We start from the raw sequence: 14,331 nt of genomic DNA, 5'->3' as shown, positions 1-14,331 counted from the left end.
GGCCATCAGCAAAAAATCTAGAAACAGCAAATGCTGGAGAGGGTGTGGAGAAAATGGAACCCTCTTGCACTGTTGGTAGGAATGTAAATTGATACAGCCACTATGGAGAACAGTATGGCGGTTCCTTAAAAAACTAAAAATAGAACTACCATACGACCCAGCAATCCCACTACTGGGCATATACCCTGAGAAAACCATAGTTCAAAAAGAGTCATGTACCAAAATGTTCATTGCAGCTCTATTTACAATAGCCAGGACATGGAAGCAACCTAAGTGTCCATCATTGGATGAATAGATAAAGAAGATGTGGCACATATATACAATGGAATATTACTCAGCCATAAAAAGAAATGAAATGGAAGTATTTGTAATGAGGTGGATGGAGTTAGAGTCTGTCATACAGAGTGAAGTAAGTCAGAAAGAGAAAAACAAATACAGTATGCTAACACATATATATGGAATCTAAGGGGAAAAAAATGTCATGAAGAACCTAGTGGCAAGATGGGAATAAAGACACAGACCTACTAAAGAATGGACTTGAGGATATGGGGAGGGGGAGGGGTGAGATGTGACAGGGTGAGAGGGTGTCATGGACATATATACACTACCAAATGTAAAATAGATAGCTAGTGGGAAGCAGCCGCATAGCACAGGGAGATCAGCTAGGTGCTTTGTGACCGCCTGGGGGGGTGGGATGGGGAGGGTGGGAGGGAGGGAGATGCGGGAGGGAGGAGATATGGGAACGTGTGTATATGTGTAGCTGATTCACTTTGTTATAAGGCAGAAAGTAACACACCACTGTGAAGCAATTATACTTCAATAAAGATGTTAAAAAAAAAGAGAAAAACAAACAAACAAACAAACAAAAAATATGTAAAAAGATATTTCTTTAAAATATGAGTGAATATGCCAAGCAGAAAATTGGGAAGTTAGGAAAAAAAACTTTCATTAGGACATTGCTAAATTTCCTAGGACAAGAAAAGCTAGGAGGACAGTCCAATTGTGGATCTGGGGGATCCAGATATGAAAAAATCTGCTAAACAGTGCATAGCTTATTTCAGCCTAATAGGTGCAGATGAAACTCAGAAAGAATAAGGATCAGAAAGAGGGATTTTGGGACATTGCCAAAGGAAGTGCTTAATTTCCTAAGAGACTAATTTAATTTTTAGGAAAAGAGTCCAATGGAAACTGACTTATTCCTAATTACACGAGGAAAAGGAATAGAGATTAGAATGAAAGTACCTAATAATATAGCTACTAATAGCCTATGTTCTTCTATGCATGAGCAACTGTGTGACTTTAAGAAAATTACTTTTTTATGCTTTAACTGGATGATCAGTTAAAAACAAAGGTGTTGATATCTGACCAAGCCCGTCTCATAATGTACTTGTGAAAACAGAGGTGGGATATTAATATATTCCCCGCGGCAGCTATTACTGGCTTGAATCTTCTTTTCTGTCTTGGGAAGATATAGAAAAGCCTCCTCCTGAGCTGCAAAGAGGTAAACAAATACCTTCTCTCAATACCCAAGTAGAAGTCTCCATGGTGACTGAGTGTAAGCCCAGAGTCACTCAGCTTCTGCACAGCCGCACATCTGCCAAGCCACTAATGGAAGAGTAACAGTTTTTTTCAACGCTATAAATTACAGCAGATGAGTTTCAGCTCTGGGGCCAAAGTGTAACCTGGGAACTCCTGGCTGTTCCTTCCACTTTTACTCTGATCTCAGCTTCCAGAGCATGGGGCATAGCTGAGGAAACAAAGATCTGCACACAGATACAGGACACAGACACATACACAGACAGACCCGGGCAGCAACATGGGGCAAGAAAATCTGGGGCAGTCTTAAGGTAAGAAAAGTTAAAAGCTGATTCTGAAAACAGAATCACTTCTGCCTTATCTCTTAATGATTTTGTACTCGGCTGTGTCTCTGATTCAGGATTGAACTGCCATAACACCATGCTACAGAGGGGTTAGGACAGTTCTCCCACGACTTGAGCACAGGCCATATCTGTATCTCAGATGCAGACATGGTCGACCAGATGACCCATTTAGCTTTTTCTTTCCTCTAAAAGCAGCAGGACAAAGCTGAACTGGAGCAGAAAATGATTGTTACAGGACCTCATACAGCATGGCTGCCAGCCCACACTCTACTTGGCTCAAGTTAGCAATTCATTTGATAACTTTTATAAGCTCTAAAATTCACTGATAAAATTTAAATGAGAAAGCGAAATGGGAGACAAAAGCAGATTTATACAATCCAGTCTTCTCTCAGCCAATTCAAAACTTGCTTTTCCAAAGCTGAGCTTTCTTCCCCAAGAGGTATCAATGATAGACAGGTGAAGGCAGATTAAAATCAGCGTATTTATAAAATTATAAGACATAATATCTCATTCTTCTGTCACTTACTTATTGTCACCTAGACGATGGTGCTTTTGCTCTGTAATCTGAAATCAGTAAGGAAAAGAAACTCAATATAATCTACAGAGTTTCACTCACTTGGTGAAGATTCAAATGTTTTAGACCTGCATTTCATAAAGATAGTCAAATGCTCACCATACTTTATCAAAAAAATATGGTGAGAAATTTCTGGCTTACTTCATGACATATGAAAGTAACAATAAATCCAGTAAGCTTCTATTTTAGCAGCTAAAAAGAAGGAAAAGATTTAGTTGCATAACAACTTTTGGAGGAGCTCCTATTAATAGATTTGATTCCTGCAATCATGCTGCATTTATCCAAAGCAAAATATCTTCTATCATCAAAATATGCTGCATGTCCTTGGACAGGACCCAATTTCCTGTTTCTGAGACATATGGTTATAAAGTGTGATGGATTATTTTGCTTTTTAAGAGGTGTTTAAAAAGCTACTTTCACAAATAACTCACCTAAAAGAATAGTTCACTTCCCCCATAATTAATACATAATACATTCAAACAGCCAACCTCCATCATTTAAAAGGGCAGTTGTAATTGACTGTTAAAATATAGCAATGGATAGAAAAAGAAGCTTTTATTTAAAAATGACACCAAGTACCTGTATTTCTATGAGCTCAGTAGATGCATCAACACACACATGCATCAAGACATGGAAGGGACTGCTTTCCATCAAATGGTGTCAACCTAAATCTTTAAAGTATATCCAAGAAAGAAGAAACTATATGATCCACATGAAGCTTGAAAATGTAGTAAAGACACAGTAAAATCTCAGCCCAATGATCACTAACTGGGAGTTGTTTTTTCCTAGAAAATTCCTTGAAGATGACAAAAACAAATGTGTTTGGCTAAAGACAAACAGTAAAATTGGTTTTCCAGTAGTATTTGGCATTAAGTTGTTACCCAAAAAAGGCCTGGTTAAAGGCTCATGTCTGTCTATATATAGTATCTGTATATAGATGATTAAAATCCACTGGCCAAATTACTAATGGCAAAAGGGATTGTGATAGATTTGAATAAGTAGAATTTTCTAGTGATTCCAGGAAGGCTGACATTAAAGATATTCCTTTCATTGGGTTACTTTTTTAATAAAAAATGTCAGAATCTTGGTGTTGGAAATTGACCTAAGCCAATTTGGTTGCTTAAAGATTGCTGGATCCTTTCTGAACATGAGTGGTCCCTGGTGTTTAGAGCCAGAGGGGATGTAACACTGATAGCAAGTTTTGGGTAAAATACAGCTGGAAATACAAACATTTATCAGCAAGCAAGTAAAAACTCTTGTAGGCCCAAGGAAGTGCCCAGTGAGTCTTGTAGCTCTCCTACACTATGTTGCCTGGAACACTCTCTCTGAGGACAATGTAAAAACACTCTGAGGCATAGAAGCCACCTTCCAGTCAAGTCAGGTTCATAGACTTTGTGAAGTGTGGGGACACAGGACCCAAAAGAGCGTGGGTTCTAGCTTAGCAAGGTTGCTGGGCTTCGTTCATTCAAGGGAGATTGTGCCTGTACACTCTTTCTAGCCAGCCACCTACCTTGGCCCCACTTATCCACCAGTATAAAGTTATTTTCTAACAACCCTCACAGTGAAGAACAAACCTCTGGTATGGATTTTTTTTTGGAATTTTTTTATTATTATTTTTTTTAATACAGCAGGTTCTTATTAGTTATGTATTATATATATATTAGTGTATATATGTCAATCCCAATCTCCCAATTCATCCCACCACCACGATCACCCCACACCCTCACTTCCCCCCTTGGTGTCCATACGTTTGTTCTCTACATCTGTGTCTCTATTTCTGCCTTGCAAACCGGTTCATCTGTACCATTTTTCTAGATTCCACATATATATGTGTTAATATATGATATTTGTTTTTCTCTTTCTGACTTACTTCACTCTGTATGACTGTCTCTAGATCCATCCATGTCTCTACAAATGACCCAGTTTCATTCCTTTTTATGGATAATATTCCATTGTATATATGTACCAAGTCTTCTTTATCCATTCGTCTGTCAATGGGCATTTAGGTTGCTTCCATGACCTGGCTATTGTAAATAGTGCTGCAATGAACATTGGGTGCATGTGTCTTTTTGAATTATGGTTTTCTCTGGGTATATGCCCAGTCTGGTATGGATTTTGACAACAGTATTGGAAGAGTATACAGAGGCCCCTCAAGAGCAGGGACTCCTGAGTATATTACTTTACTTTTTTCTTTTTATTGAAGTATAGCTGATTTACAATGTTGTGTTAGTTTCTGGTGTACAGTACAGTGATTCTTTTTCATATTCTTTTCCATTATGGTTTATTACAGAATATTGACTATAGTTCACTATGCTATACAGTAGGACCTTGTTGTTTGTCTATTTTATATGTAGTAGTTTGTGTCTGCTAATCCCAAACTCCTGATTTATCCCTCTGCACCCCCTTTCCCCTTTGGTAACCATAAGTTTGTTTGCTACATCTGTGAGTCTGCTTCTGTTTTGTAAATGTGTTCATTTGTGTCATATTTTAGATTCCACATATAAGTGATTTTTTCATTCTTTTTCTTATTTCACTTAGTATGATAATCTCTAGGTCCATCCACGTTGCTGCCAATGGCATTATTTCATTCCTTTTTATGAGTAATAGTCCATTGTATATATGTACCACATCTTCTTTATCCACTCACCTGTCGATGGACATTTGGTTGCTTCTATGTCTTGGCTATTGTAAACTGAGTATAGTACTTTAAATGCTAACTACTCCTAGTGTACATTAAGTTAACTAACCTCACACAAGGCAACACGATATTGACACAGACACATTTTTAAAGTGAATTGTCACACTTTGCATCTCTTTTTAAATCAACAGTCAACCAGGTGAACATTTGACTTTCTTCCCAAGACATCTTCTATTTACTGTTGACTAGTTAGAAACTCTCTATACCTTTAAAATAAAAAGTTCCAAAGGAATGCTTATTTAGGTGGTGATGTTAAAGGGATAATTCTGTGAAGATTTGTTTAGCTGTTGTTATTCTTGAAGGGATAAGTTGGAAAATTTTTGAATAATGCACCGAAGGGGTCATTACAAGTCTGTAAAAATTATGCCCTTCCCTTCATATGTTTAAATCAACATTTCTCAAATGATGTAAAATGTATTTGATGACAGAATCCCTATTTTGAGTAAACCCTCTTAGTATCCAAAACACACTTTGAGAAATGCTGGTAATAAACTATCCCAGACAGAATGAGGTTAAAAAGTTTCCACATAAGAAGAGGTTTCCACATAAAACCTTTCTCAAGGAACTTTCTCAGTATCTGGCATATTTTAAACCCATTTCCTGCTCTTCTGTTTTCAGTAGGTATGAGAGCAGTGGGTCACCATTTTCATTGTAAGAAATCATTATTCATTTAGAGAACCTTATTACAATGTCCATCTACTTCCTCTGCTGCAACAGCAGTGGGTCCAATTCATTAAATATATCTTAGGTTTTAATCTTCAGCAAGGGATTACCCTCTTTGTGCCTCTGCTAGGTATGCCATGGTGCTTAGAGACCACTGTAGAGTCACATGGGGGTTAGGTTCTAAAACCAGCATACAAAGCAAAAATCATGCATAGTCAAGGTTACTCTTGAAAATCGTTTAAAACGGCTCCATGTTGGAGAGTGACATACCATATCCCAAGAAGCCAGACCCAGAGAAATCATTCTTAAGAACTAGAACGAATGGCTATTTCGTCTACTGAGTACTAGATAAAGTAAGACTCATGTAAGGATGTCATGTTGTATGAAAAATGCAGATCTTTAAATACTAGAATACCACTCATCACTGCAAGGCTCTCACACCACGAGGGCTCACAGGAACTCAGATTGCCTGGGAGAAGGACACACTCACCTGTCTTATCCCCTTCTCTCTCTTGGGACTACACTTGTGGAAGGCAAGAGCCAGAAATTTATCTACACTACTTAAGTTTTTACTCTCTCTTCTCTTTTTTTTTTTTTTTTTAATTTGTACTGATCCAACATGTTTGTGTAAATATACCTAGGCAATATCATTTTTAGTCAATTTAAAAAGATAAATATATAAATATGTATACATATTCATATATAAGAATATATACATATAAATACATATTTGCATAAATATACAGATATATACATATAAAAATATATACTTTACAAAGCACAAAGTACAAAGTACAAAGCAGGATAAATTCATTCAATTTTGTTTTGTTTCATTTCGTAAACCTTATTTTGATTCATTTCAAGAAATGTTTTGATGCCTTTAAATAATATTAGTAACATGGGAGAAATGCTCATGGGGTAATGTTAACAAACACATGTTAGTTTAATAAATATACATGAAGCATTTAACATGTGCAACTCACAGTCTTAACTTGAGGCTCTGATTAGTCAACAGGACAGCATGGTCACTGCCTTCATGGAGCTCTATTCTAGTGTGCACACAGTAACAAGTGGCACATTCATTGAAGAAAGTAATATCCTGAATGAGATATTTACAAATGGCACCCCACACAGTATCATCTCAATTACATGAAAAGTGTATGGATAAGTAAATGATTGGAAGGAAATCCAACAAAATGTAATAATGTATTTTAGGATTGTGAGTGATTTTTATACACTTTATTGTATTTATATGATATTTATCCAAACCTGTACTAATTTTTTAATATAAACCTATTACATAGTTCTAAAAAAAAAAAAAGAAATGTTTTGCAAACACCCACTATATGTAAAGAGTGAAGGGACTTTTGGGCAAAAAGATGAATACAACATTATTCCCACAGACTTCAAAATTGATGTACGTATGAACAACTAAAACTAGAATCTAAGAAAGATTATGTTAAGGATAGTAATTGAACAAAATCCCCTAAATTACCTAGTCTGAGTCCTCTTAAAGTCTCCTTCTCCATCCCCCATGAGGCTTCTCTTAGTCATACAGGGCTACTCATCACTTTCTAACTCAAATAATTTAGATGTGGTGCCTTGTATGTGCAAGACACCGTTCTATGTTCTCTGGGACACATCAATGAGTCAAATAGAGAAACATTCCCTACTTCAGTGGAGCGAACATTCTAAATGGGATGGGGAGTGGGGTCTCAAGAGCCATGACAAACAAATTAGTAAATTATTTAGTATTTTAAAAATGTGACAATTATTACAGGGAAATAAAAAGAGCCTAACAAAGGGTACCTGGAATGCAGGGCTTCAGGATGGCTGAGGGTTGGTTGAACTTTACACGAGGTGCTCAGGGAAGGCCTCTTGGGAAGGGGATAATTCAGCAGAGACTTGAAGGAGGAACTCTGGGGCAGAGGGTTCCTGGTGGAAGGACCTGGTAAAGGCCCTAGGCAAGATGGCCTGCTGTATTCAAGGAGCAGCGAGGAGAATGTAGCTGGTGCTGAGCAAGCAGAGATGAAGTCAGGGAGGTGGTAGGAAAGGTAATAGGGTGGGAAAGTCAGGCTCAGACCAAGTTTGGTCTTGTTTGCTTTTGTGTTTTTATTTGCAGAAAAATGGGAAGCTGCTGGAAGGTTTTGAGCAAAGGAGGGACATGATCTGATGTGTGCTTCTGGCTGCTGTTCTAAGAAGAGACTGGGGAGAGGATGCAAGGTTAGAAGGAAGGAGGTGAGTTAGTAGAAAGTGTGGTGACTTGGACCAGGTTAGTGGTGAAAAGCGACCAGATTTTGGATATATTTTCATGCTAGAACAGGTAACATTTAGTGATGGATTAGAAATAATATTGAGAGAGAAGTGTCAAACATTTTGGCCTGAGCAACTGGTAGTATGACCAGTTGCTCATGACCAAGAAGGAGAAGACTGGATGGAGTACAGGCTTGTGAGGGAATTCCAGAGTGCAGTTTTGATGGCTGAGATGTATCTGATAATTGAGTAGAGATGCATTTCCATTGTGCCTTTATTTCCAAACATCCCAAGTTCCTTACATGTACTAATTCTTTCTTATAACACTTCAGGAAGAAAAGTAACAGGCCATGTTATCACCAAAATTTCCAAGTGTGAAAAAATAATAGGTAAAAAATTTTATAATTTGTCTAAGGATTCAGAGATGAAGAAACAACTCCAATTTTCCCCTGTATTTTGGGCAATCAATTTTTAGCAATGCTTTCTGAGGATTTGTTTTTGGTAGTGTTTTCTCCCCCAGGAGATTGTGTCAATCATGTTTGCCTCACTTTTATAGGCACTTTAGGCAGCATTTTTAGTACTAAATAGATACACTCGAAGGATTTGATGATAAGTTACATCTGTCTCCAATGCATTAAGCAGTTTCCAATACGTTTTTTGCTTTAGCTGCTTTTATCCCTAATTATACATTCTGTGATTTTCTTAGGAGAGAAAAGGGTGATGATAAAATCAATTTACTGAAGAACTAGAAGGGACCTGAGCCAGCAGTTGTCCATTTCCCTCATTTTATAGCTGGGGAAATGGGAACCCTCAGAGGTGAAATGACTTGCCCAAAGTTAGCATTCCATTGGGATGGGAAGAATCAGAGAAACAAGTCGGGGGCCTTGGGGTAGATGGGACCCTGGTGAATGGATGCTGGTTAAATCTTCTTTGCCAAATTGAAGAAAATCTCCTTTAAGTTTATAAATTCTTCAAAATTTCCAGTTCTTAAAAAATTTTATTTTTAAGAATGCCGTCTGAAGTCAAGTCAGACTGTACACCTCTTTGTGATTCATACGAATTCCCCTCCCTTAAGTCATTCCAAGGGTTTGTTCACACCCCTCCCACTTCCTGACATGTCCAATCCTAGAATTCCTTCCCCTTCTTTCTTCACCATCTTCTTCCTGTGGACTCCACTAACCCTACCCCTGGATCCCCGACCTTGCCCTTGCTCCTCTCCTCTGATCCTTCCATCCCAGGGTGACCTCAGGCTCTGAACACCCACCCCCCATTGGGGGAACACAGAGCCTCTTAAGGAAACCCAACTGTAAAGTGATAGCAGCAAGAAATGTTTGAACTGAATGGAGGGGAGTTTTCTAGAATCTTCTTAGGAATATGTACTCCTTCAAAAAAAAAAAGGATGAAAAAGAAGAAATGAATTTAACTAAGCATTCAAATGTAGAATTTAGAAAGAGAATGAGATTGATTTACAAGGAAGTTTACAGGAAGGTTGAAGCAGTCCCAAAGTTGAAGATGACAGCAGAGACTCTGAGATAATATATATTGTGTATGATCAAACAAATCAGTTGAAAAAATACTGAGTGGGGCTTCCCTGGTGGTGCAGTGGTTGAGAATCCGCCTGCCAATGCAGGGGACATGGGTTCGAGCCCTGGTCTGGGAAGATCCCACATGCCGCGGAGCAACTGGGCCAGTGAGCCACAACTACTGAGCCTGCGCGTCTGGAGCCTGTGCTCCACAACAAGAGAGGCCGCAATAGTGAGAGGCCAGCGCACCGCGATGAAGAGTGGCCCCCATTCGCCGCAACTAGAGAAAGCTCTCGCACAGAAATGAAGACCCAACACAGCCAAAAATAAATATAAATAAAAATACTGAGTGGGAGAAAAAATGTGTCTCCTGGGGCTGGGGAGTTATTGACTGGTTTGAGGCCAAGGAGAAGGTTTTTTGTGTAAAGACAATTTCCTAGGATTTTCACCCTGACAATAAATCACTCTGCAGAGAACAGTAGTGAGCCACTGGTGGGAGGGAAGATGATGATGAATGTGTCCAGCTGCCTAGATGACTAAGAAGCACGTGCAGAAAAGTTAGCTGACATTTTCCCAAGCTCTGCATCTGAATTCTGCTTAGCACAGTGTAAGGGGAGGCCTGGCCCCTGGCTTACAGGCACTCAGCTTGTGTTTCTGTCCTACTCACCCTCTAACCTGACTCCTCACAGTCATCCCCAAAATGTCCTTTTGTGGTCCTTGGAAAATGTCCCCTTCCAGTTTTCCTTCTGCCTAAGTTCCATCTGTCTCTCTTCTAAAGGGGCAGATGCAGAAGCCACAGTCACCACCCAGGTGAGTACTAAGTGCTAATTGGGCTCTGAGTCCTTCTTTGGAGACCTCACAGTGAAAACCGGGAGGAAATCCTCACCCAACTGAAAGAACTGGGTCGTTTCAATCATCACAGCCTCCCCTGCACAGGGGGCTCTGCTGAAATGTCAGGAAGGCTGAGATACAGGCAGGCAAACTCATGGACTTATTTCTTCTCTTACTCATTTCATTCACTGACTTTTACTAAGCACCTACTGTGGACAAGGCTGTGTGTCAGGCAATGAAACAGCTGGGCCATTACCAACAAAACCATTGTTTCCAATTAAAAACCTCCAAAGACTGTGGGGGCAATTTTCATTACAGTTCACGCAATCATAAGGGGAACGAGTACTACAAATACTCACGTTGGACTAAGCAGAAGATGAATTCTCACAGATCTCATCTACACCTATCTGCTAAGATAACCTGCGAGTCTTGTTATTGTTAATTTGAAAAGTACCTCAATTCTATTTTTGCTGTGTATGTGTGTTTGTGTTTGTTTACTGTATTTTAAATCAAAAAGATATTCTGCAGGCAAATGATTTTCAGCTGCTTTCAATTTGAAGGAACAAACATTTATTGAGAGTCATTCATTCATCCATTCATTCAACTAATATATATCCTGAGCACAGTTGTCAGTGTGCCAGGCAGGGGCACAAAACCAACCAGCCAACCAACCTGCAGATAAGGCGTGGTTCCCAGGCTAGGGAATTCTGTATTAGGGTGGAGGGGCCAGACATCATGTAAGTTTACACATGTATGTGATCCTCCATTCTTATCATTTCTGATGTGATAGAAGGAAGTGCAGAGATTAAGGTGTGTACAGGATGAAATGGGAGCATGAAGAGGGAATCTCTTTCCCTCTCAATAGTAACATATTAGATGAGAAGTGTAATCTCAACCTCTTAGCCTTTTATTTGTGGTCTCCACCTTTCCGACTCCATCATCTCTTACTTCCATGTGCAAAACCCCAAGTAAACTGGCTGCCTCATTTTTATCCAAACATGTCACACACATTTCCAATTTCATGCCTTTGCTCACTTCCTTTTCCTGTCTGGAATGCTGTTTCTCTAGTCCTGATTCATTTAAGGGCAAGTTCATATGACCCCTTAATCATGAAAGCCTTCCATATCAAGTCCCCTCCAAGCTCAGTGCCTGGCACTGGGATAAGTATAATTTCACTGACTGAGAAGATTAATTTCTAGCCTGAACCAAGCACATTCTGCCTATGTCACTCATTTGGCATTTCCCTCTGCACCTCTGCACTGTGGATTATTACTTTATTTCTATATCTTGTCTTCCAACCAGACCCAGGGCAATTTCACATCAGAGACCACATAATTTACAGCTTTGTTTCCTCATGCCAGCAAAGGACTTGGCACAACTGATATTTAATTTTTGTTATTCATGAAGGGCATATCCTCTCAAATGCCATGTGTTACTAATTTCTTTCATTCTTCAAATATTCGTGGAGTAGCTGCTATGTACTTGGTACTATTGATATTTGTCCTAGCGCTGAACATAAAGGTCTGCGCTTGTGGAGTTGAGGGAAGCAGAAATAAACACATAAACATATAATATGGCAGGTGCCAATTGATATTATGTAGAAAAATAGAATTAAGGAAGGTGGTGGTGGCAGGGTTGGGGAGTGCTGTTTTATATCCATTGGTCTGGGGAGGTGCTTATGATAAGGTGACATTTGAGAGAGGTCTGGAGTAAGTGAGGAAGTCATGTAGCTATCTGGAGGAAGAGTGTTTCAGAAGAGGCTGGAACATGATGATAATGGGGAAGAGTGGGAGGAAATGAGGCCTCTGGAAGGACATGACATTTACTCCGAATGAGGTGAAGCCTTTGGAGAGACTTGAGCAGAAGAGTGACATCACCTGATTTACATTATAAAATGATGGCCCTGATTCTGTGTGGCATGTAGGTTACCAGGAGCAAAGGTGGAAGGAGGGAGAGTAGTTAGAAGGATTTTACGGTGACTTGGACCTGGATAGTAGTGTGGGAAATAGAGAGAAGCAGTCAGGTCTGTATGTATTCTGGACATATTTTAAAGGTAGAGTCAACAGAATTTACTGTTGGATAGGATGTGAGTGTAAGAGAAATAGGGGTGTAGATGATGGCAGGATTTTGGGCCTAAGGAACTAAAATAATGGGCTTGTTATTTATTGAGTTTTCAGAAGCGTGTTTGATGGTAACAGGAATCAGAACATTTGTTCTGGACATGCTGAGTTTGAGATGCTCTTTAGACATCCATTCAGAGATGTCAGGAAGTTATCTGGGCATATAAATGTGTAGTTCAAGGAGAAATTTAAGCCATGGATATAATTTTGTATTTGAAAATATATAGGTGGTATTTAAAGCCAGCAGACTGAATAGGATCAAGAGAGTGAGTGTCCATAAAGAAGGAAGAATTCCAAGGATGAGACCTGGGGTACCCCAACATTTAGAGGAAAGGGTGATGCAGAGGAACCAGCAAAGGAAACTGGAGGTGGACCATGAGATGAGGGGAGAACTAAGATGGAGTGCAGCCCAGGAAAGAAGCAGGAGCAGCACCTCTGTCAAATGTTGCTTAGGTCTAGTAAGATGAAGACTTATAATCGACCAGTAGGTTAGAAAATGGGGAAGTCATTAGACACTTTGACAAAAGCTGTGAAGAGTTGAAGTGATGGGGTTGGAAGCTTGATTAGAGAGGGTTCAAGAGAGAACAGAGGACAGGTGTGTGAGCGAAGAGTAGAGACATGTATTTTGAGGAGTTTTGCCAGTGGTATAGGGAGACGTGGAAGCGAGGGAGAATTTTTAGATGGGAGGAGATATTGCATCTAGAAACTGGTTTTATAATGGTTATGAGTGAGAATAATTGAGTACTGAGTAAGAACGACTGAGAAAAATTCAGTAGAGTGAAAAAAATGGGTGATGCTGGAGGAAGAGTGGCAATTGCGGGAATAATATTTCTGAGTAGATAAGAGGGGAAGGCGTCTAGTGTACAAATGGAAAAACATGGACAGTTTACCCACAACAAGTAGAGGGAAGGCAGAGTCCATACAGGGTAAGTTGGGAGATGTGGTGGCGGTGGTGGTGTGTGTGTGTGTATGTGTATGATTGGTTTTCATGTTTTCTATTTTCTCAGTGAAATAGAAAGCAAAGTCATCGGCTGAGAGTAATGCGGAAGGAAGAGTTGGAGGTTTGAGGAAAGAGAAGGTGTGAAATAATTGTCTATAAAGTGAGACAGTGAATTGGCAAAGAAATGAGCAAGATCACGTGGCAGCTCCAAGGGCCCACTTGAGGTAGGTGGTCATAAATTTAAAGTGAGACCAAATGAAATTATAGTGACAGAACGTGAGTCACAGTTTGCATCCTATATAGCAAGGCAATGACTTATGTATTTGGGATATAAACATAGTTGGGATAAGGCATTAGCAATAGGAATGGATCTTTAAACATGTTTCATTTTAAGGTAAGGTACAAATCTTAATTCTGTATTTTCTAACACTATGGCAAATAAATCAGTAAGCTCATTTTTAAACACTGTTAAAATAATGTAGACATAAATTTCAGCTTTGGAACACGACCTAAGTACCAAAGTTGGTCATAGATACTGATCTGGAAAACGAAACCAAGAAAGTAGCAGAAAGTTAGTGCCATAAGTAAATAGGTGGCAGATGGAGGAGCCAGGTAAGAGTAGTGAGAAGAGGCTGACAAAGTCTGAGACAGTGGTTTCACTGAAGCCTGGGACACAGAGTGACAATGACCATGCCCCAGGCACTGGTGGTCGTGGATGGACAGACCATGGTGATATTTGGTCAGCACCTCTTCTATCAATGATTACTGTGGTCCCAATGCAGAATATGCTGGCACAGGCAGGAAATGGCCAGCATGAAGAGGATTTTCATGTAATGAGGTCAGGAAAAG

At 39.5% G+C, this 14,331-nt stretch overlaps 1 long non-coding RNA gene across 1 annotated transcript in view; it reads left to right on the top strand.

Moving 5' to 3' along the window:
* Window positions 1–1,781: 1,781 nt before the first annotated feature.
* The window catches only part of LOC132372468 (uncharacterized), a 75,265-nt gene continuing 62,715 nt past the window's right edge, over window positions 1,782–14,331 (top strand). The window contains exons 1-2 of the long non-coding RNA XR_009505194.1: window positions 1,782–1,847; window positions 13,550–13,706. This is a non-coding gene — a long non-coding RNA (uncharacterized LOC132372468). The remainder of the gene's footprint in view (window positions 1,848–13,549; window positions 13,707–14,331) is intronic.

Source organism: Balaenoptera ricei, chromosome 10 (genome assembly GCF_028023285.1).
Source record: "Balaenoptera ricei isolate mBalRic1 chromosome 10, mBalRic1.hap2, whole genome shotgun sequence".
In the NCBI taxonomy this organism is placed as follows: domain Eukaryota; kingdom Metazoa; phylum Chordata; class Mammalia; order Artiodactyla; family Balaenopteridae; genus Balaenoptera; species Balaenoptera ricei.
The sequence above is the reverse complement of the archived record's forward strand: the minus strand, read 5'-3'. Positions and strand labels throughout refer to the sequence as shown.